This window comes from Tympanuchus pallidicinctus, unplaced genomic scaffold (assembly GCF_026119805.1).
Source record: "Tympanuchus pallidicinctus isolate F22 unplaced genomic scaffold, pur_lepc_1.0 scaffold12, whole genome shotgun sequence".
NCBI classification, from domain to species: domain Eukaryota; kingdom Metazoa; phylum Chordata; class Aves; order Galliformes; family Phasianidae; genus Tympanuchus; species Tympanuchus pallidicinctus.
The window spans coordinates 11,375,520-11,399,468 of record NW_026294637.1 but is presented as its reverse complement, the minus strand read 5'-3'; the positions used below and the strand labels follow the sequence as shown (position 1 = coordinate 11,399,468).

The following is a 23,949-nucleotide window of genomic DNA, read 5'->3' as shown; positions in this document are numbered from 1 at the left end:
AGAGTGCTACAAAGACAGTCACGCACGGAGAGAAGCATCTGTGCCCATTCTTCACGTGAAGGAAACCAGCACTTTGCACAGCCCTCACAGAGTGCGTGTCCTGCAGCAGTGGAGGCAGAAAACCAGGAGTGGCAGCTCCCTCTTGCCCATTGCTTCATGTGCCACCCACCACAAACTTGCAGAGCAAGTCCTTCTATATGACCCTAATTGCAAACCTAGTCTGTTCTCTCCCTCTGTCATTCCTCATATTTGAAGCTGGATAACTCATTTCCTTCAGCTGAACAGGGCAGGACAATTACTTGTCTGATTCCAACTGGCCCTGCTGCTGTCAGCCTGTACCAGCTGTCCCTGTTGTGCCACAGGGCTCCATACAGCAGGTGAACATCCAGATCCACTGCATGGCAGTGAAGGTAGCAGGAAACTTGCAGGCAGGTGCACAATTGCACCACCATTTTTCAGCAGAGCCTGCATGCATTTGATAGGCATAAACCATAATAGACTAAGCATATGGTGCGGGTTGACTGCTGCCACTCTCTCATCGTCTCTCCATTCCCCACAGTGGTTGGAGCAGTGCTGGCTGGCAGCTGTGATGCACAGTGGCAAAGCTGCCACCTCCCCTCACCTGCACCCAGCACCTCAGGGCCGGGGTCAGGGCTTGGCCTGACCTGCTCCCCCAGCCTGGCAGCAGGGCCTGCTCCCAGTTAGCAGCAATCATCAGCACGGGTTCCACACTGCTGGTCCTCAGCCAACCTTCACAGATGGCCACAGAATGAAGCTTTCTATACAAGAAACAGTTGAAACAACAAAAGCCCTGCTGAGGCTGATTCAGCTCATGAGCCTGCATCCCATTATGGCAGTCATTTTTTCCAATTGTTCAGCTCAGGAACCACATGGCATGGACATGCACACAGCTGACCCTGCTGCAACATCTCCCCTAGCTGGGGGTACTGCCTCCTCCTCCCAAGGGGCCGTGCCAAGGGGTGTCTTGGGGGAACACGTGTGAGCTCTGGAGATGGGCATCAGGGCATGGATGTGTCTGTGACTCCTCACCTGATGAAGGTCTGAGCAAGGAGATGGAGATTGAGGGGCTAGAAGCATTCAGGAGGCTGACATCAGCTGCAGGTCTTCTTTTGCATTATGCTCCAGAGCCAGAGGGAGACGAATGAAAGCCATCTCTCCATCCTTTGCACTGTGGCCTGGGCTTACTCACACTCTCTTGCAGACAACTTGACATAAACCCCCCAAAAAAACCTTGACCTTAATGCAGAGCACCAAAAACATTCTCAAAGCTTAGGAAAGCCTACAGCTAGTAGAACGCCTCTACAGCTCTTTCTCTCTGGAAATTCACTGCTGAGAAACTGCAAGGAGGCCTTCCCAAAATAATGCATTTATTTAAAGTGGGTGGATGTCCCCAGGGACTGACAAAAGTCTCGTAGTAAATTAAGGTTTAAATTGCCATCCAAACAGATAGGTGATATGAGCTGAATTTAGCTGCATCTTTAAGTGATGGGCTGCTTTTGGAAATATGTCCGTTAGTCATTTAGATCAAGCCACAGCTGCTTTTAATTTAGCTCCAGGAAATAGCCAGCAATTACTACTGACATATATACTGCTGTCTGAAGTAAGACACACTGAATTGTGAGTTTTAGTAACAATAGGATAAATATTAACTGGCTGAACATTTTGCAATTGTCAAGCAGAGTCGAGTGATATGAGAGTTTGCTTAACAAAACAGTCCAGAGGAGTTGGCCATAGCCCTGGATGCCCTTTCAAGTGAAAGTCATGAGCTGAAACTGCTAACCACGTTGCACTGGAATCACATGAAGATGATGGTGCTAGGATTACCAAACCATTTGAGGATTTGACCTCTGGAGCAGACAGATGAATGTCTTTGGATTCACAATGAAGGCTTTTATCCACTATGCAAACAACTACCCGTTGGAAATGTTAGAGTCAGATAACTGCCAAATCTGATAGAGATTAAAGAGCTGATTCAGACATAGATACATGCAGGATCCTCTGTGTTCTGGCACAGTGTGAAATGATGGCCATGAAGCTCTGGCTGTCCCTCAGGTGTTTCACCAACCTTTCAAGATGCACACGCTTTCCTGCTTGCTCTCACGGTGCTCAGACTCAGTCCCCAGAGGTTTCTGTTGCCTTTTTTCTATTTTCTATTACGTTTAACACATCAAAAGAAGATAGTTAACAGTATATAGCAAGGAGCGCCCACGTAATGAACGTTACAATCATTTCTGTACTGCTTGCTGCACCCACGGCCAGGCAGAACTTCCCCAAAAGCAGTGCTGATGGCCACACAGTGCACTTATTTGCACACGTTCACTTGTCCTTGCTGCGTAGCTTCCTTGCTGTGGCCTGAGCTCCTCTTTCAATACTGTGTGTGGCTGCATTTATTTTTTTATGCCAAATTAGAATGCTTTGAATTTGAATGAATGAGCGTCATGTTACAGGACACCATCTGATGTAGATAATCTAAATCAAAAGCAGTGCTAATCTTGCACTGAATCCATGTAAACACTCCTACTCACATCTCCCAAGTTCAGGAATGAGGCACTTTCCCTTCAGCCTGAGGTCTGACCAAAAAGACTGACACACCAAAGAGATGCTGGCAGAAACTGTAATTACAGACGAATCCATCAAGAAACCAACCCTGTGTAAGAACCATCTCCAGCTTTAAGCAGTTGCTGCATTGTAATGATTGAGGAAAATGAGTGCAACATTTATCAGCATCACTAGGAGATGATGTGTTCGTTTCACATCCTCACCACAAAGCACAGAGCTTGCAGGGGGCTCAGTGAGGCTATGGAGTATCACAGTAAAACGAATCTTGGCAAGCTCTCCACACTCAGGATATTTTTACTTAAACTTGAAACTCAGTTTTACCAATTTCCTGGTGCAGGATAGGACACCTTTAGTCCACGTAAAACGCACATTTTGTTAGCTATAAACTACATAACATTTGGCCACTGGTATAAAAACTGAAACACCTCAAGTATTTTTCTTCCTTTCGGTGAAGTGTATTTTGGAGATGATCCATCCGCTTTCCGGTAAACAGTGTACTTCACAAAATGAGCTGTTTCCTCCCTGTGACGCCGTGCCGTTTAAAGGAGATGTTCGTTTGCTTCCTGTAACTAATGCTCATGGAAGAATTTTCCATTGTGAGGCGGGTCAGGAGCCAGCAAGGCACTCTGCAGAGCAGTGCAGAACCCAAGCGGAGGAGCAGGGCAGGGCTGGGATGCTGCACAGTTCTTCATACAGCAGCAGGCTCTGAGACCCGAAAGCAGAACCAAGCCATCCCAGGTGCTGATACATCAGGCAAACTCATTCCTGCTGCTCCACGTTCCCCAAAGTCCTCACAAGCTCTGCTTAGACTGTGGGCCATGTGCATGCCTAATCTTCTCCTGGGTTAGCTTAACATCAAGGAAAAAAAGTCAAATCCTTTGCAGCTTCAGGAATGACGCTGCTAGTGTGGGAGGATTGCTAGTGCCAGAGGAAAGCATATGACCTTAACAGCACTCAGCCACAGTGGGTCCAGCTGAGTTGGAGTGACAGTCAATCCAGTGTAACCCTTTTCTGACACTTGATGGTACAAGGACGCCAAGGAAAGAGCAGGAGAGGAGGATGAGCACACCAGTACTGAAATCACGAGAAATTCAGCGAAGGGTTTTGTTACTCTCTTGGAGATGATGCAGAAAGACTGGACTTTAGAATAAGGTCCACAGAGAAGGTACACTATCCACAAAGCTAGTCACATCCTCCATTTTCACCCTGCCTGTCTCCAACAGGTGCTATTAGGTCTGACAACAAATGCCCAGCAGACATCGAACAGTACGGTGCCAGAGCCCTTGGTGTTTGTGGGAGCATTTGGACAAAACTTGTGAAATGGGTTAAGGCTTTGAGCCAAACTGAGATATGAAGAAGAGTGACAAGTGGATACTATTATAAGAAAGTTTAGCAGCACCCAGAGATCTGACAGTACTCCTAAATTACAGACAGAATTTAACAATCATGGCTTTGCAGCGTAAAGCAAGAGACACCACACCTTGCCTGCAGAACACTTTCTTCTGTCCAGGATAGCACTCCTGGTCTGCCTTTGCAGCTTTTCTTCCCCCATGAGCTGATTTCATCCAAGCTGTAGCCTCACTAGGGTTGTGATGTGGTCAAACATAATGAAGAATAGCTACAGCAAACTCCCAGTATAATCTTACTGGCATTTGAGTGAAGATCTCCATACCAGCTCAGCTAGTGGCTGGTGGCAATGCTAAAAACTTAAACAGATCTTAAAGACACTAGTGTGAAAAGGAGCTGGTAGGTAGTTCTGCAACTTTTTAGGGAGATGAATGATGACTATAAAAGGCAGAATTGTCTTAAGAAACATGATGCAAATAAAGATAAACAGATAACAAAAAGTCAAGAAAGCAGCAGTTCTAAAAACTACTTTCATTCTGTTGTAGTTACTGCTGAACATCAAAGCTCTTTTCCAGCTTTGTTGTCTCAAACAGAGAGGTAAATAACATGTTGTGCTGTAGCCATTTGTTTTTTAGGACAAACGTGGAATATTATATTTTCGTTTAAAGATCTAATCTTGAACTCTTACGAGGTATTACTCACAGGGAGAAAGCATGCATAGTAAGGACAGGCATATGCAATAAATAAAGGAAATATATCTGAAGTGTTAGAAAAGACTTGCACAGCTACAAGAAAAAGAACCTAAATCTTGAAGCATTTTCTGAAAGATTCTTAGAAACGCACTCACAAATGCAATCCAATAAGTGAGAAACCTGACTGTGGACTTGTGTAAAAATAAACCTAAAGTAAACATCACAAGGCTCTGAAAGATGTGTGCTTTTGGAAATAACCCAGTGGTGATCACCACAAGAGCAGCAACACACTCAAAAGAAAATACTGAGCCTATTGATTTCTGATTTAGGTGAAAATTAATCATCCTCACATTCACTACAGAATAAGTTTTATCTCTGCTTTTGTTTAGAGCATGGCTGCCCAGCTTATCCACGCTGCATTGCCCTCAGGAATACTTGGACAAAACTGTAGTGTTTACACAGGGCCTCTTGACATCGTCTTTGAACCCACAGAATCCAGCTGGATCTCTGTTGCCTGCAACGTTTGCCACACATAGTTTTACAGACTAACATCCACAAAAGCAACCTGCAGCTCTCTGCATCTCGCACTGCCCTCTCTGAGTTAAAGGCCCTGTCAGCTGGCATAACTTCAAAGAACTTCTAGGAAACCTTTATACCCACACGAGCTAATTACTACAGTCTGCATCCAACATGGATCCTTATGTATTATTATGTTGTCAAGGAAAAAACTGTGGCATCCCTAAAGATCTGAAGAAATTCTCAAACAAATCACTGTTCTATATACTGAGTTACACACCACAATATTAAAACACTATGACATTTCAAAGTAAAAATAAGAAGAGTTTAAAAAAAGAAGACCACTACTAATCTAACAATTCATTACAACACATCAAAAGCAACTTTAAATTTGATGCTGCTCCACTGTCCTCCCACACACCCACAAAGCACATGAAGCCCCTTTGCTGCCAGCCATTGTCCCACACCCCACCCATCAACATTTAATGCCCAAACTGAAATAGCCTTCCCTTGCCTCAGATAGAACAGCTACACTACACGAAAGTCACACTCTTTCCTATTTTAGCCTACATACCTCTAGAAGCAGCAGCAGGGAAAGCCAAGGGCCTCATCCAACTACAGCACTCACCAGCAATTGCCACATCTCTTGTGCTGCAGCTCTTCACCAAGCGTGCCTCACACAGCACACTGCAGGGGACACCTCTCTGTAAAACACATGAGCTCTGCAGCAGAGGTAGTAATGCATTGATTTCAGATATCACGCATCCAGATAGGGGAAGAAATAGGAAATCATTGTTCAGACTATTTGTAGACTTTGCATGCATGATATTGCACATTGCAACTTGTGCTGTCCTGCAGCCATGCTTTGCTGAGGGGAACACGATGCCCCCTGTAGCTACTGATTTGCCCCCAGATAATTCTATTTATGGGAGTTACTCTCTGCAGCACATGAGAACTAGCAGAGAGGGAAGAGAAAATCTTTCCAGTTTATTCCCAGCATCAACCCTAACCATCCACAATCAAGGACCAAAGCTGAGCTGGCAGCTTGATACACAGCTCTAGCCAGCAGCTCTTCAAAGGGCTATTTAAAAAATCTTATGCAAACAGAATTTAAAAAAAATATGGTAACTATCAAGTCAATCTAGCAAACGTAATAGGGTAGGACTGATGTTTTCTCACCAAAGCATAGACATCCATCTTTAGAAAATGACTTCTTAATCACCTATTCGGCAATCCTTCAGTGGAGAGAAAAGGCACTGGGTATTCAAACATCAAGTGCATTTCTGTAAGAAGCAGGACTTCTGCCTGCTTTGTATTTGTGTTCTCCTTTGTTTGTTCCAGGTCACACAGATCAGCATCGTCAGTGGATTATTTTCAACGCTGTCTAAAGATCATCCCTGGAGGGACACAGAAAAAGGATCCTCTGCAGCTGTCAGCAGCCATAACATAACCAATCTGGAGATACTACAACTTCCAGAATAAGCAGAGCACAGCACAGAGAAGAATTGCAACTTGTTTCTTCCTAAAATTTGTTTATCAGAAACATGGAAAAGTCTTATTTCCTTGCATGTAAAAGGAAATCGGCAGCAGCAGCCAGATTATTTGCTCCAATATGCTTGCTGAAAGTTACTAGTTAAGCCAAGAAATTCTTTTTCTTTCTTTGGGAAAGGTGACTGAAATTCAGGAATACTAGAGTTGTAAAGTGAAATTGTTATTTCTCACTAATGGTAAAGAGATTGCTGTTCTAGAGGGAAAACACCTCTGGAAACACATGAGATTATTAAGGTTGGAAAGATCCCGAAGATCACTCAGTCCAGCCATCAACCCATCCCTACCACATCACTCAGTGCCACATTTACCCTTTCCTTGTACACTTCCAGTAACTCCACCACTCCCTGGGCAGCCTGTGCCAATGCAGCACCACTCTATCTGGGAAGAAATTGATCCTGACATTCAACCTGAACCTACTCTGGCATAATTTAAAGCCTTTTCCTTTTGTCCTAGAAGATGAGCTCTAGGAGAAATCAAAAACAAAAGCTACTCAACCTAGAGAGTGTCAGTAAGACAAAATAATCAGCAATAGTTTCAGTCCTTCCAGAATAACTCTTTGAACTTCTACACCAGCTGTGGTTACTTTTCCACTTCATTTTCCTCTGCCACTTCTCTAAGTTTCTCTCCTTCAAGAATACAGAATGCACACATGGCACACAACAAATCCTTTCCACAGACCTGTTCTGACTTTTGCATGGTGATACGACTTATGGAAGGGGATCAACTACTGCGCCACACAAGAGCTGAACTATTCCCCAAACCTTCTCAATGGACAATGGCAGTATTTCTCTTGAGACAGTAGCAGTAGCTCCAGTTTTAACAGGAGGAAATAGAGATTTCATAAATTCAGTTTACATAAAATGACACAACAAACTGACGTCAAACAGGATTACCACCCTCCTATCTTTGCTCCTTTGTAAACACTTTAACAAGTTACTTGCGCTAACAGTCCAAATTCATTTTTGAAATCAGTGCTCATGGGAAATTTTGAAGCACTTGGGAATAATTCACAATGAAATTAATCTACTACAGGCCAAACCCTGAGTAGTAACACATGTTCAGAACATGGAGTGAAAAAGCTAACATTAACCTCCTAGTATTTGTAGGCACCAGCAGCACCAAGCCCCAGCTCAGCACATCAAATCAGACACTGCCAGCTGGGCAGACAGCAAGCAGCCTGACCAAAAGCAGACTCAGTGTAGCTGAGAGCTGAAGGCTTGAACACGAGTTGTGTTGTAGAGGCTGGAAAGAAAAATGCTGCAGATGACTGCTTATGGGGAGCTGGTAGCACAGCAGGCACACAAGTTTGCTTCTTCTTGTTCTTAGCTCACAAAGTTAAGGATATTTTGTTACTCACATTCAATGTGAGAATATTATAAACCTTGTCCAATCGCTTCCTACCCACCTGATGAATCATTCTTCTGTGCATCCAAATTTCACTCTAATTACAAAGAAATTGGAACAAGTTTCTTGTGTAAGAAACTTCCACTGCCACTGCACACACCATCATTTCACAGAAATGGAGAAAATTATTTTCTGCTTTTAAAAATGAAGTGGAAAAAAAAAACCTACAGCCTCAGCCTAAAAGGAAACAATACCAAAATCACCAATATGCTGTGAGTCACAATGAGTCACGTGCCAGGGACTCCCCAGCATTTCTTTTATTAGACATTTGCATAAAGGCATACAAAAGGGACACTCCCTCTTTCACTCTGACAAATACCCACTGCTGATGGATGTCATATGAGCTGCGAGATGCAAACGGCCCTCAAAAGGCTGTAGGCCCATCTGCAAGTTATTTTCCCTGCAATGGAAGTGACTTATAGCAGCAGTAGTTCTGCTGTGGAGAACAAATCACGCTGCAATCATGTTTTGATTCTGTGTTGTAATCCTTCAAAACAAAACACACAAAAGCCAACAACCTGGGAATTCCAGTGAAAATGCTTTAATTTCACCTGCACATGCTGGAGCAGGCCGGGACAGACAGGGCAGTGCTGGGGGAACAAGTGTGCCAGGAGGTCTTCTTAATGCTCCAGCTGCATTCACATTGCAAATACAGTGCCAGAACCTAAGGAAAGTGCTGGACAATGGGACATTAATCTACATCCTGACATGCTGTAGCTGTCAAGCAAGAGCCTAGGAGGACAGTGAAAGCAACCAGAGGGAAAAGTTGCTCAAGGATGACTCGATGTTTTAAGACTTGCAAGTCTAAAGGTAACCTCACTGCTGAGCAGTTGCTGGCATGGGGAAGCAGAGGAGAAACCAACAAAGCCTGGGAATTACTAGCTACCAGGGCAAGGTAGAAAGTAAAAAAAAAAAAAAAAAAAAAAAAAAAAAAAAAAAAAAAGCTGTCTGCAACAGAGCTCAGCCAGCCTAGTTTAAACTGAGACTAAGGTTTCCCAGGATATCCATTTAAACTGCTTTTTCTGCTGTGCTTCCAACCCTGTAGAAAGCCTACCCCACTGCATTGTACTAGTTCTTTATAAAGCAATTAATACTGCTCAGCTTGTCTGAAGACAGAGAAGAAGACCAGGTGCACCAAGCTTGGCCTTGTTAATTCAAACAGCAGCGAAGGCTCAGGAAAGACGACATCAGGTTAGCATTTTTCTGTTTAATGGAAAGTTGTGCTGCCTTTAGAAGCCACGTGCATTTATCTTGCTTGTAGCCATATCAGGTTGCTACATGCCATGGAAGAACGAGGCAGAAGGCAACGTGATGCTAGGTGTCACGTTGTATTGCCATTCAGTGAAAGTTGACTTTGTTACAGGCAGAAGCAATTAGCTGGGAACAATGGGTTTGTACAGTAACTGCGGCTGGGTGGGAGTGCTGGGCTGGATCCAGCGGCGGCTGTGAAGGATGTCTGAGTAGAATAACGCTTGGCTAGTTAGGACAGGAACAGTAAATTGCCCTATCTGGTGCTTTTACCTCTCAAAATTACCTCCAAATAATATGTCAACTCATTTCAGCCTTCTTAAAAAGAGTTAAATTCCAAAGAGCCAAAACACCTTCCAGAACAAAGCAGTGATCAGAGGGCTAAAGAATATTCTCAAGCACTAACATAACTGGATGCAAAGGCAACTACAGGAGCAGTAAACTCAAAATAGCACTGCTTTCCAGGGCATAGTGCACTAGGGCTCACTTACACTGCAGGCACCTCTCACACAAGCACAGCTGCTGGGGTTACAGTAGAAACTTACTGCAGCAACATGCGATCTTACTAAGTGCGTAAATAATTACTCAGCTATTGAGGCCAATTCCCATCACCTGTGCTGAACACCAGGCTGTCTATATGAACTAGAGTCTATCCTGCCTGCACAGGCAGCACAGAGCAGCTGAGCTATGCCTGCACTTATAGCTGCCAGGTTGATGACTGCTGACTTATAAGAACACTGGACTTTTTCATCTTTTGCCTGCTCAGACATGTTGGAAGTGACTTGCTGTATTTCATGCAGCTTCAGATGAGGCTGTAACAGCAAAGAAAGGAGCTTTCGTAATGTCTGGTAAAGACTGCTCTCGGCTCAGTGCAACTCTCCTGATTTGACATATTATCCAAAAAGATTCCTCATAATGGTGAAATCAGAGATTAACTATGATTTCCATTTCTTCTCTTTTCTAAGGAGCCTCACGTGAGTTCATCCCACAGTGACAGTCTCTGTACTTACAAACCACCACCTCAGATTTTGTCATCATCTACAGAGCAGATTCAGTGTGACAGTGAGGGAGGCACAGCTAGTGCATCTTTACCAAAAGGGAAACCAAGACAGTCACCAGGCCTTTTCCCCAAAGCCATCTACTGAAACCAGTGCCCGCTTTGGTGGGGAGAATGTGTTAGCTACTGACTTTTCAGGGACTACGGGTGGGATTTGAGCTCATTTGGCAGCCAAGACCTACCAGTTCTGGACCACCCTCCCTCTCCACCACTTTGCCCCAAAGCCTGCCCCTACCCTGCAGATGTTGCTTGCACCAAGCAGAACAACCCAGGTCAATGCCAGTGTTTGTCCCCACTGGGTACCAGGCCTGGACGGGCCCTGCTGCAGAAAAAAGACTTTTCTTTGTGGGAGCACAATGCTTGCTTTGAAGCATAGATCAAATACAAGCCATGATTGTTTCTGCTAAGTGCAAAACCTCAGTGCAGTGACAGGAAATGAGATATTCAAGCACAGATTTCAAAACTCATTTCGAATACAGAACACTTCCACAGCTTTCCAGCTGCAACCAGGTCTTCTTGAGCTCCTGTAGCCCATCGCAGCTCCTGTTCCCAATGAGCGCAGGAACAGCCTGGACAGGAGTGCATCACCTGTTTGCAAGGAGCAGACTTACCAGCTCCAGATGGCCAGCTGTTCCTCACCTAGATCTCCTGGGGCTTATATTGGTTGAGAGGGGCTGATCCTTGCCTGCAGTGTGCAGAGTGGGCTGTCAGCTGACAGCCAGCTTTCTGAGGGCAGCTCTCACATCCAAGCACAGAGGTCACATTGGGAACGGAAAGCCATGTGAGAGGAGCTGAGGCCAGTTCACACCAGCTAAGCTTTGGACCTTGGAAGCACTTTAAGAAAGCTGTGTTTTCTGCTAGCTTAAAAGTGGGGGGCACTTCAGTGGCTACTTAGCTGTATTTGCCTGGATCACAAACAGTAACCCTGTGCTCCCCCATGGCAATTCATCCAAAGCAAAACAATCCAAAATGACTTTACGAAGGCTCTGCTATCACAATTCCTTTAATCTCAAGCTTCAAAACACCAAACTGTATAAAGCATTTCTGTGTAAAACCATCAGCAACACAAGAACTTATTTCTCATGTGAAGACCTTCTGAAGCTACAGGAGTTACATCGGTTAACTAAAAAGCTTGCTGGTTGTGTGCATGAAATAGAAATAAAAACAAAAATTAAATTGTAGCAAAAAGAATGAGAAGGCATTCAGGGAAAGACTTCTGAACTGGTAGAGAAGAAAGTCCAGTTTAGCACTGAAAGTAGTGGTAATGCAACAAGGAAATTCTTGGAGAGATTCTCGGAGAGATTCTCCAGTTATGCCAATGGGCATTGGAAAGGAATCACAGAGACAGATTCCTACAGGAGCAAAGAAAACCAACTGTTGAGTATCTCATGTAAATTGATCCTGTGGGCACAAACAGAGCTACCGAATGCAAAGCATTTGCAAAAATGCAAGCTAGGGCTCTGGAAGGCCCAAAGGCTGTCTACAATCCACCCAAGACCTACTCAACATGCTGCACAGCAGTCACCATCCTGTGTTCACAAACAGGATCTTGGCAGCTCCTCCTGCTAAGGGAGGAGGTCTTCCCTTTAATCAGCCCCTCTACAGCCCTTCCCAGGGTTCAGGTTCCCAAGCACTGAACAGAAATTAAAACACAGACAAACTGCCATTTCTCCAATTAAGCAGAACAAAAAACTCCTTCAGTGGGATATGATCTGTGGATTAAAGTTTTTTTTCCCTTGAACTCAACAGAACCCAAAAAATCTTTTCCGGTGGCTTATCACAACTTAGCTGACCCTGATCCTTAAAAGACTGCTGTATCTCAACACACCAAGGAAGGTCTTCGTCAGGGACTTTCCAAAAGCCCTCAGCAAACAGAGTACAGTACGGGCCTCTGAATTTCACAGAATGCCTGAGATGTCAGTGAGAACTGGTGTGCTGGATGTCAGGAGCGGAACAAGCCTAGGCATTGTTTCACTTTGAAATCTTCTGCCAGTCATCTGGAAACTCATCACATTGTTCCAGAAGCATGGAAAAGAGGACTTCAAATGGAGGATGCTGCTCCTCATATCACACCTTTATGCAGTCTTGGAGAACTGGCAACAGATCTCTTGGGTAAGCTGGAACAGATCAGTGAAACAGAAGTGGCAGAAAACAACTGATAAAATCCCTCCTGACTTTCAGCTGCTTCTTCACAAATGACAGTTCTTTCACCCTCTGAGACATGCATGAAGATGAGACTAGAATGTGCATAGTCCAAGGGATTAACCACAGGATGCCATGAATTTGTTGGGAGAAAGCAGAGCATGCCTGCAGTAACAAAGGATGTGAGGATACTGGTATTAAACACTGTCACAAGTTTCCTTGCTCATTTTTGTATACTCATCTTAGTTCTGAATCGTGGCCCTCTCAAATGAAAAAGAACACAGGGGAACAATCTTAGCAGTTTCACAAAGGAGACCACACTCATGAAAATACTGGAAAATGTGGACTGGCAAATGAATGTTTGCATTATATTCAGCTAAAGAGCAGCACACAATGTCTGCACATTAACTTACTGCGATGGAGATACACCCTGCTAACCAAAGATTAGCTGCTGCCTGGAGCTTGAGCTCTCTGAAAACATATCCAGGCTTCCTCACGTAAGTAGAGCATAATACACAACTGCTTACTAGCACTCACAGAGTTAATCTCTGTGCACTGCCCTCTTGAACAGGACTGGTTTCAAGATGTATTTGTTTAAACAAGTTAACAGAAATGTCAGAGGCCATTTCACCAACTGCCTATGACGACAGCCTTCTTCCTTCTCTATCAGCAGAGAACAATTACACACATGGAGACAGGAGTTTACTAATGTTGAGTCAGAGTAGGAACATTTGTCCAGAAAATACATGCAAAGGAAAGAAAGATGAGGCAGACTGCTGCATTCTGCCTCCCCATTCTTCTTCTCCCACCCTCAAATAATGTTGGCTAAGCAGAGAAGGTCGACCCAATTCTGGCTTGAAAAGATCCATGGAAGAATTTGCCACATCAACAGCCTCATCTGTTCCCAGAACTCACACATGAGTATTGGGAGTAAAATTGAAGTCTGGATGAAGGCTAGCAAGAGCTAATGACTGCTGGTTATATCAGTGCAGGGGAACAACTTCCCAGGAGCACCAGGAAACAGCAAGCCCTTCTGAGGATAGGCTTGTGCACAAAGCACAGGAGGTCCTGGATCTCCTCCAGGGTTAGGAGCTCTGAACTTTCTATGACAGGATAGCAAATCACACTGGCATTTCCTTTAAACCGTAGCAGTGACCTCAGGGGACTTGGGTGGCTGCAGTAATTCCTCTTCTTAAAGGGCTTAGGTCAAGGTCACCAACTCAGCCAGCCGAGTGTTGGGCACAGTAGGGGCCTTCACATAAATCAATCTGACCTGACTGTAGAAGTCATCCCTTCAATGTTTAATGACACGTACTCAGTAATACTAGTGCAGAAACAGGAACTTACCAGAACCAAAACCAACCAAGAGCTGCACAGCTTCAAGCTCTCTCCCTCATACATCTCTCCTCATTCTCTAACCAGAGGGAACTTCTGCAAAACCATCCTACTCTCAAGATAATCGGCACATTTCCTCCCCAAAGGGTCCTGCTGCAGATGGATCCAGGCCTTGGCCAAGCTTGGTGTGCTCTGGCCTCCCACCTTGCCTGGTAGGGTAGTGTGCAGAGGATGCATTCATCCAACTCACACACTTCATTCGGGCTCTGACATTGTGCTAGAATGTCAGTGTGAGAAAACATCTCCTCTCTTACCACTTCACTCTCCCTGAGGACCCACTCTGCTTCTGAAACTGATCTCATCTGCCCCAGTGGGAGGTCACACTGATGAGGCAGTTAATGCTTGTGAGCTGCTCTGAAGATGTGAAGTGCCATTGACAATCATACCATGGGCAGTCATACCAATGGGCTTCAGGGCAGGTGATGGTTTCACCACAGTCTCTTACCATTTTGCCCCAGCCACCAACACCTGCAACACATGGCCTGTCTTGTCTTAAGGCCAGTAATGGCTGGTCAGTCATGCGCTGAGAATTTCAGTGGGAAAGCCAGCTTCTGCAGGCAGAGGGACATGTATTGGACACTGCCATTGTGCACCAGAGCTACCAGAGCTGCCACCGGGAGCCAAGTGAGGCTGAAGAACAGCAGAGCCCTCTGCCTTCCGAATATATGGAATAGCAAGACATAGTTCTGCATTTCCTCGGTAACCTGGGAAACCCGTTAAAACACTTTTCTTCTCCCTGCCAGTGCAAAACTGTTGCTTACTGGTGTTTTATATAGCTAAGCCCTCTTTTCTATATGTTTTATTTCAACTTCCTCTCCTAAAAATATCTCAGCTGCTATTCTTTATGTATAGCACATACTCCAAAGGAAGCAAGCTGCTCGTCAAGCTAATAAACAGGTACATCTGTTATCATATATTTACTGAAATGGGCTAGGAAGCTTTTTAAGACCTGTGATACTACCCAATTCCCTGAGACACTGAGCTGCTTTTCCCCAGCTTGAGCACTGGCATCACACTGAATTAAGTGACAGGACAAGCAAGGAGAAATTTATTAACAAATGAATTCCTGCTATTACAGACCACTTCCACTGAGGTTTTTAAAGGTTCACAGCAGGGTAAGACACCCCTTTCTTTCCCAAGAGTACAACTCAAGCTTGATTTCCATGATTACTAAGCTCTTATCACAGATCCCATCAACTGTGCCAGAAGCTGCAAGCGCTCATCTCCCCCAAGATAGAGCAGTTTGATGTACAGAGAGGGATTAAACACCCCAGCTCTACTGCAGTCTCAGGGTGCGTCAATTAAGTGTCTTCACCTGATGTGAGGGCAAAGTGTGAATATGTGCTGAGAGGAGATGGTTACACACTGTGCCAGTGGACCTTCTGCATACAGAGGTAGCAATGGGTGAACCCTGCCAAGAAAGTTTTGCCTTCACCTCTTGTCCCTGTGCAGGTAAGAAGGGCTGCCAGGGAGATGAGCACAGGAAGCCTGTGGCATTTTGGGATGTGGCTGCTCACAGCCTCAGCCTGAACAACCAAGCAGAAGACTGAGGCAGCAAACTGGAGTGATTTATGAAGGGCTGGACCTCTTGAAGCTCTACAGTAGCAGCAACTTCAGCCCAGAATTTAATCGGCGAGAGGCAGATTTGATAGTCATCTGCCCTCAGTAGAAAATGCTTTAGAGAGCATTCATTCTTCAAAGAAATTCTCCTGCTTCACGTTACAGTTCCTCTTTCTTATCTAAATGCAGTATTAGGCAGACAGCTATTGATTCTCCCCAGGGATTTAATTATTTGCAAGAAATCACAGCCTGCTGCAGCTGGCAGACAGTTCTGGGCGAGGCCTGCTGGTATCAGACTCTGGGCTGTCTTATGGCTTGACACAAGAAGGAAAGTGCGTGAAAGTCAGCCTAATTGCTCATGATCAGATAAATGAAGTCTTTGGGCATAGAGCAGAAAGCTCTTCAATGAAGAGGAGCAGTGTTTTTTTCTGTTGTTGTGGTTAGAGTTTATGTAAACTATTAAGTTAAAACTAAAGCGTAAAGAACTTAATCTCTGGTTTTTTTTACTAGATTCTTACAGATAGCTGTGGGAGGCTTATTTGAGGAAGGCTTTTTCAACAATCCACCTGGAAAAAGAAATGGAGAGGGTTTTGTTTGGGTATAATCCAGTCCCACCACATGATGCTGACTGATCCATGATAACAGTTCAGAGATTAACAAGTGTTTGAGGAGTGAGTGCAGCCACCCATTTGGAACAGCAGGGAGCCACAGGAGAGGGGTCTGAAACAGAGGACAAAGGAAAAAAAATGTAGGTGGTCAGATGTGAGCCATGAAGTTAGGCAATGCTTGTGCCAAATATGATTTACTATAGATAAATGACTCTGTGTGCACTGGGATGGTAAAGATCCTCTAAACACATTGCTCATAGACAGTGGTGAAATGATTTCTGCTCTTCTTTGTCCCAGTTAGTTCCTCGAATGTAGAACTTCGAAAGAAGCACTCAACAGGCTGAGGACAACAATAGCAAACTTGGCAAATCCTGAATCCCGTGCATTACATAAGTGGGGACAAAGCCTGCAGCTGTCTGAAGTTACATACTGGGGCCAGTCAACCTATTGCTAGCAACCAGGTAACAGCCTGAGAATCACAAGGTACTGACACCTGGGAAAGAAAGGAGGGATATTCAGAAAAAAAGCAATGCAAGGTCTCTTTTGGGGAGCCAGAGCAAGTAGACTTGTCACTGCTAGAGTACTTGTCTTCGTGGCTGAGAGCTTATGCATATTCAGGCACTGTTCACAGCACACTGTCCACTTCTTCCACATCAGCATTAATACATTGCTTGCAGCAACGGAAAGCTATTTTCATTCCTTGAGTTCCTATTGTCCTTTAACAGTAACAGCTGAGAAGCAACAGCAGGACAATGACAAATTCGCAGAGAATCAATTCCTGGCTGTTTATGGGGCCCAGACACTGACTACACAGGAAGTTTCAGCAGCACAGCTTCAATTGCTGTAAATAATCAGAAGTCAGAAGCACCGCAGCCCAGACCTGTTGGCTGTCAGATGTTTCAGAACCTCGTGCTAAGGATAGAACTGACCCTAAATGCACCCCACGTGCTGCCTGCACAGAGCACAACTACACGAGGACAACCTCGGTAGGTTTGTATCAGCACTGGCTATGTGGAGGATAAACAATACCTGCTTGTTCAGCTGGCGGCTATGCCACAGAAACTGCATTTCAGAGCTAACTATGAAGAAAGAGGAATTCAAGAGGCAAAGCTGCTCCTGTCTAACCAACAACTAAGTGACACCAAGGAGATAACACAGGCTCAAATTACCAGACAGGAAAGAGGATGGATAAAGAGTCCCTGCGCATACGCTGGCTTCCCCCTTGGAAAATACAACACACATTCTTTTGCACAACTCCCTCCTGACTGCTTTGTATGCAGAGCTTCCCAACACGCAAGCAGAAAGGCCCTCGCAGCCCAGGGCAGAACATATCTCCATTCCTAACCTCCTGGAGAGGTGATCACATCCAACACAAAGCTCAAAATCCTTTTTAAGGCTTTCATATACCAAGAACTTCTTGGTCAAAGGAGCAGCATGTTAAGCTTGAAGTTTTTCCCACAGAAACTGGGGATCAGGGATTTGTGATACTTTGATTTATACAGAAAGTCAAAGGACCTTTCTCAATTCTTGCAAACCCTGCCCACTTTATTACTGACATTGGAGCAGCATCTCCCAGGGGAAACAGAGTCAGCAGCTCACCGAGCTTTGCTGAGAGAGATTAATTTTCTACAAAGAATGATATTTTTGTCTGAATACAGAGTACCAAATACATTAAATGCTTTGGAAGATGTTGAAGTAAATTGGCATGGAAATCAGTAGGTTGAAATATAACAAAATCACGTTTTTTTTGTCCAAATCCTCAAAGCCTTGTGCACTACTCTATTTTCTAACATAATGCAAAATAAATACAGGGAAGCAAACAAAGAACTGATGGCAAAAGCTGGTCAAAAGAGATCTGCAACAAAGCATTTGATCAGCCTGTATGAATGCTGCACTAATTACTGCCATAGCCTGCACATAGAAGCTCTTTAAACCCAATTGCAGCTGTAATGATTGGCCACTGCATAACCAAAGCATCATTTCCAAAGGGATCACCCTGTACTGCTTTTTCCTTTCCCTGCTAGCTTTTTAATTGCTGTAACTCTGGTCCCTAGAGAACTATCAGTAATACCCCTAAGGTAATGACATAGCTAAACGAGGCTGTATTTATAGTGCTATTATTTCCCCCGGTAGTACATTGCAGTGCACAGAGAAAGCAAGTGGATCCCTCGAGGATTATATCCAAACATATCTTCTATTAAAAAAATAATAATCATCAGAGTGAGTTAATTTTAGCTTTACCTAGGTCTTTCAGGGACACACAGTGGGCCTTAGCCTGGGAAACCAGAGAAGCAACTCAACATGACCTTCTCATTTTCAAGCCAGTTTCCCCTTGCTATTGCTGGGTTAAATTACCAGTGATTAACCTATTTGGTATGGTATTTTAGTGTCATTGCTTTCTGCAGAATGAATGTCAGTACTCACAGTCCTTGCTAGATGCTGCATTTTCTGCAGAAGTGATGGTGGAGAACGTATTACATTTCACCTTATTTTTATGCCATGCAAGACCATTTGCTGTGACAGTGAAATGCCTGGCACTGTCCAAATTCACATCATTCCAGAGAGGTAACTCCTTTATCTCTAATACAGATAGAGTCCATTCTCATGTGAGAGAGATGTTCATTTACTAAAAAAGATGATGAAAATCCTCATCTCGTGGTTGGACTGGATGATCTTGGAGGTCTTTTCCAGTTTTGGTGATTCTATGATCTTGGAAGTAAACTGCAACTGTGGATAACAACACACCTTCTAGATCATGAATACTGATTTCAGCTGTCTACAACGCTGTGTGCCTCCGTGCTTCACACCTCATCCTTTAAGCTTGAGTCTTGCAAACAGCTGTCTTCTCAGGCACACTCTCCCAACAGATATCCACACTACCGTGCTTGGAACCTCTGCCTAGAACAGCACTGAGATTTGTGGGAACACAGCCCAGGTTTCCAGCACTGTTCCTCCTGGAACTGTCCTTCCTCAAACAGCCCCAGGGACAGATGCTATTTTAACCCATCACTGCACATCAGTTGTTGGCACAGCACGCCTCTCCATTTCATTCATCAGATGCTTTTTTTCCAAGCATTTGATTTTGGGCCGCCTTCAGTACTGACTGAGCTGCACATAAAGGTTGTGGAAGAAGCCAGCAGAGCTGGATGAGAACTGCTCCTATGATTGCTCCCCTACCTGCTGTGTTCAGAGAGGGAGAAGTAGCACTGCATGGTGAGACAGAACTGCGATGCAAATGCAAAAAGTTCAACAGTGGCTGCAAAATATTTACCTGAGGGGGCAAAACTTCATCTCCAGCCCCAGTGAGATTTTGTGGTGCCTCTTTAAGGTTATTACCTGCCATTCACCAGCCTCAAGAATAGACTGCTATCAGAGCTGGGCTTTTACAGCAGTTTTCCCAAAAACAGTAGGACCAGCACTGCTGACCTGAAGATGTGGTTTCCTAACAACAAACCAACCCTAACAATTAAATTGAATTCTTGCTCTGGGACAGATATTTAAATACTGCTTCAGTGGCAGGAGGACAGATCAGGAAGGATCTTGATCAGCTACTAAACAAAGCATATTTAAACAGTCTCATATCTGTCTTCCCATTCAGTGCTACAGAGCTTCAACAAGGCTCTGGGGGAAAAAAATGGAACTATATCACTTGGATTTGGCCACTGCAGGCAATTTACCTTAGCAGAATATGTAAATATGTGATGGAACCTTTGCCAAACACACACTGCCTCTCCCCCTGTCCTCTCCTCTCCCTGGCTTCAGGGTGGAGACAGATTCCTCAAACACACTTGCAAGGCCAGCGATAATCTCTAATGCTTTTCAAGACTATGAGATGCCAGGAATGATAGATTTCACAGATGAAGGAGTTTAGTACAAGAACAAGTCTTTCTCCTTTTAAGAGGATTTTTTTTTTTTTCTTTTTTTCTTTTTTTAAATCTCTGATTATTTCAATAATCCTATTTGTACGCTGTGGCCTCACAGGAAGATCTATTGATAAAGCGGCATGAGGGAAAGCCTAGGACACTGGAAAGGGAATAATTTTTGTCTGAAAGTTTTGCTATTAAAGAAAACATGGTATTGAATTACCTTAAGTCACATTTTGTTAGAGTGAAATCGTGGAAGTATGCCCACACTGGTTCTGTCCTTCACCCCACGGCTTCCCACAGAACGGTCACAGAGGCAGTGGCGGTACTGACTGGGCTGAGGTTCAGGTTCTCTGCTGAACAAGCCAGAAAGGTCTCACCAGGCAGGCAGTGAAGCAAAGCCCTCTCTCCATATCCAGAGAGCCAACACTGAGCCCAGCAGCAAGGCCTCAGCAGCTGCTGTGCCCCTCCACAGCCCTAGGGAGGTCTGAGGCAGCTGGGAGAGCTGTCCTGCTGGGAGGACCTGGGGCTAAGTGGTACACAGCAGCCAGGAATGGTCAAACACATTAGGTGATAAGAAACCGCAACAGCCACTGAATAATGTATGGGATAAACTATTTCTGAAGCGTTTCATCAGCCCTACTGGCTATCCTTGCTTTTGCTGAATCAACAGCCCCCAGCAAAGCTTATGCTCAAGAGAAAACAAGCAGCACTGTGACAGGTTAGGAGAGACATTTACTAAATTAAAGGCATGGCCCACTTGCCCCTCTGAGCCATAATACAGTGCATACATGGAAATCCACACAGCTAAACGCATCTCTCTCTGAAGTAGCTGTCTGTGCATACACAATCTGCCCCTTTCAAGGTTTTTCCATTAACGTACCCATGTGTAAAGATATAAATCAAAATGAAAGAGAACACTGCAGGCCAGCAGAAAGTAAAAGCGAAAGAAATTACATTATAGGATGTTTTGCAAAAGGTGGCGATTAGCTATTATCAGTTAAAAGAGCAGACATGGAGATTCAGAACCTTAGTGGCCCACAGCAGAGGGCTAAACAGGTTGGGGGAAAACAATGCTTTCACCCGGTCCTGAAAACAGAAACATGGCAGAAAAAAAAAAAAAGAGATTAAAACCATTGCTGAATTCACAATGATATGCAGAATTTACAGCAAGCAGAAATGAGGAGACAATAGCATCGACTTCCTTTGCAATGTCAGAGGACACGATGCCTGGCAGTGCAGCAGCGACCAAAGCCTCCTGGCAGGAGGAAAGGCCCTCACAGGTGCACGATAACCTCTGGGCGCCATCCAAAGAGCTGATGTGACACACGAGGCTGCCCAAACCAACACAGGAAAGGGATTAATGTGAACGATTCCTGCACTTCACTAAGTAGTTCCTGAGATGCGTTGTGAGGAAATTATCAGGTTTTCACTACAAATATTCCCCACAGACATCACTCACCACTGCAAAAACTTAAATCCTTCCTCCCTGCCACATTGTTCCAAATGGCAACTGCCGTTTTACAGGCGTGGTGGGTTTTCAGAAATAGAAAGAAAGCCTGCCAAGAGGAGTTGTTGCTGAAGAGAAGGCAATTTGATCAATACTGTGATGACCAGACTCCTTCTGGTAGCAGATGAGCACCTGTGGCCCACAAGGTCCCACAGTTATGCCATCCTCCTGGGAAAAACACCTGCTGGATCCCCTTGGTAGGCCAGGCAGAGAGATCACTGCCCAAATAGTTTGCATTCCAGTACACACTGGGCTCTGCAGCTCAAAACTTGAATTCCCTTCACATTTGGGGCTAATGATGCACAAGCTGGGTGCAGCTGGTAGCCAGGAGAAGGCAATCTCACTTCATGCCCTCGGTCATGCTGTGATGCCAGCGGGGTGACAGCAGCACAGCCCGTTTTTGGCACGGTGAATCAGCCAATCAGGCTGTCAGAGCTGGTGCCAGCACACAGGAAAACTGCCAGCTGCCATTCGGTGCAGGAGCAGCCCCTATCTGGCAACATTATGTTTTACACTGCTCAGCACTGCTATTAAATACAGGAGCCATTTGAAAGCACTACAACAAGGTTACACGTAACAGGTTTAACCAAAGCTTTGTATTTTCCTGCTATGGAAACCAGTCATAAGAACAAAAAAGCTGTCCAAAGCAGGAATTTCATGTGCTACTCTCTCCTAATCTGCCCTGTTCCCTTCTGAAGTCCTAAAACTGATGAATGACGACACGGACCGGACCAGTTGCAACCAGCCCAAAGCAGCAATCTCAGCTTTCTACATTAGCACTCTGCTAATATGTATTATCAGGGGTCACACCAAAGCACAGAGGTGTTTCCCCTGCCACCTCCAAATGACCTCATTAAATGCCAATTGCTCCATCCTCACCAAACAAGTTCCCCATGAACAGGAAAACAACAGAGCAGTTAAGCTGTAAAGCCTTAGGACAGGTTTGGGTTTTTTTTCCCAGGAGCAGTAATAAACCACCTTGCTCCAAACAAATAGGCAACAGAATGAGAAAGGCACCACAATATCTAGAAAAACTCTCAAAAAATAGCCATAAACTTGCAGCTTGTCCTTAACTCCTAAGAGCAAAAAAATACACAGACAGAACACAACAAAAGGTAAACTGAGACTCAAAACCTTCAGAAAATTGGACAGCTAAGCAGCACAATCATCACAGATTAAAATCTGCCAGGAAAGCCAACATCAAGTTAATTCTATTTCAGAGCATGGAGGAGGCCAAGAGAACCTCTTAAGACTTCACAGCTGTAGCAATTGGACAAACCAATACAATGGGAAAGGCATTACAACAGAGATGTGATGACAGAAGGACCAGCACGAGAGAAGGGTGCTACAAAGCAAAGGAAAAAGACTGCTCACCTGTATCAGAAGATTCCAGGTTCCCGGGGGAAGCTTTCACTAAGGAAGGATGTCCAGCAAAAAGATCCTTCCCTGGGGCAGTCAGCCCTTAAATGAGGTCTAAGAGAGGTGCAGCCAGGCTCCACCCCTTCTGATCACACAGCTGAATTGCCTTCACCTGTGCTCCCAGCTCCTTTCCACAGGTGCTCAATCAGTGGGTCAGGCCGTGACTCAACAGTTCCTTTTTTTCTGTGAACCTAAAGTCACTGGTATTTCGTGATGAGCACCAAGAACCAGAGCACTCAGAACTGTGTACTGCACGGTTTTATACCTTAACAAATATTTTCCTGCTTTTTAAACACTTAAGTAAATTCTTTATAGGGTTTGTAAGCTATGCTCCCATCGAGGCCCTCCAGCTGGTCTTCCTTTGTCACATTACACCACAGGAACCTCTGAGTTTTCCCTGCCACACAAGGCAAACCCCACTGCTATCAACGGACTCCACTCAGCCACAGAATAAAATTGCATCCTGCTCCATCCCTGGAGGTGTTCAAGGCCAGGATGGATGGGGCCCTGTCCAGCCTGATCTGGTGGATGGGAATCTCGTCCATAGCAGGGCACTGGAACTGGATGTTTTTAATATCCTTTCCAACACAAGCCATTCTGTGATTCTTTGACTCTATATAAAACACCTGAGAAACTGTAACTTTGGTAACATCCAAACATTTTTTGTGTGTAGTGCAGAATGTAGCATTGCAGGATCAGAAGTGCACCACCAACACTGAGCCATTCAGATGGAGCAACAAATGAACGACGATGTACACATGGCAGCTCTGCACCAGGCAGCCCCATGCAGGATCGGAGTGCTGCACCAGATCACCCCACATCTCAGTGAGTGCAGAGATCACAGAATTGAGTTGGAAGGGGCCTTTAAAGGTCATCTAGGCCAAATTCTCTGCAGTGAACAGGGACCCATACAGCTCCCTCAGGTGCTCAGAGCCCCATTCAGTCTGACCCCCAGGAATGGGGCATCCACACCTCTGGGCAACCTGTGCCAGTGCCTCACTGCCCTTATCATGAAAAAACCCTTTTTCCATATATGCAATCTAGATCTCCCCTGATG

General features: G+C 44.8%; 1 long non-coding RNA gene across 1 annotated transcript; it reads right to left on the bottom strand.

The window, feature by feature from the left end:
* Positions 1-943: 943 nt before the first annotated feature.
* LOC128075528 (uncharacterized) lies at positions 944-22,909 on the bottom strand. The gene is made up of 3 exons (XR_008203880.1): positions 22,848-22,909; positions 5,710-5,839; positions 944-4,286 (listed from the first exon to the last, which is right to left on the bottom strand). It is a non-coding gene; the product is annotated as an uncharacterized LOC128075528 (long non-coding RNA).
* Positions 22,910-23,949: the final 1,040 nt, after the last annotated feature.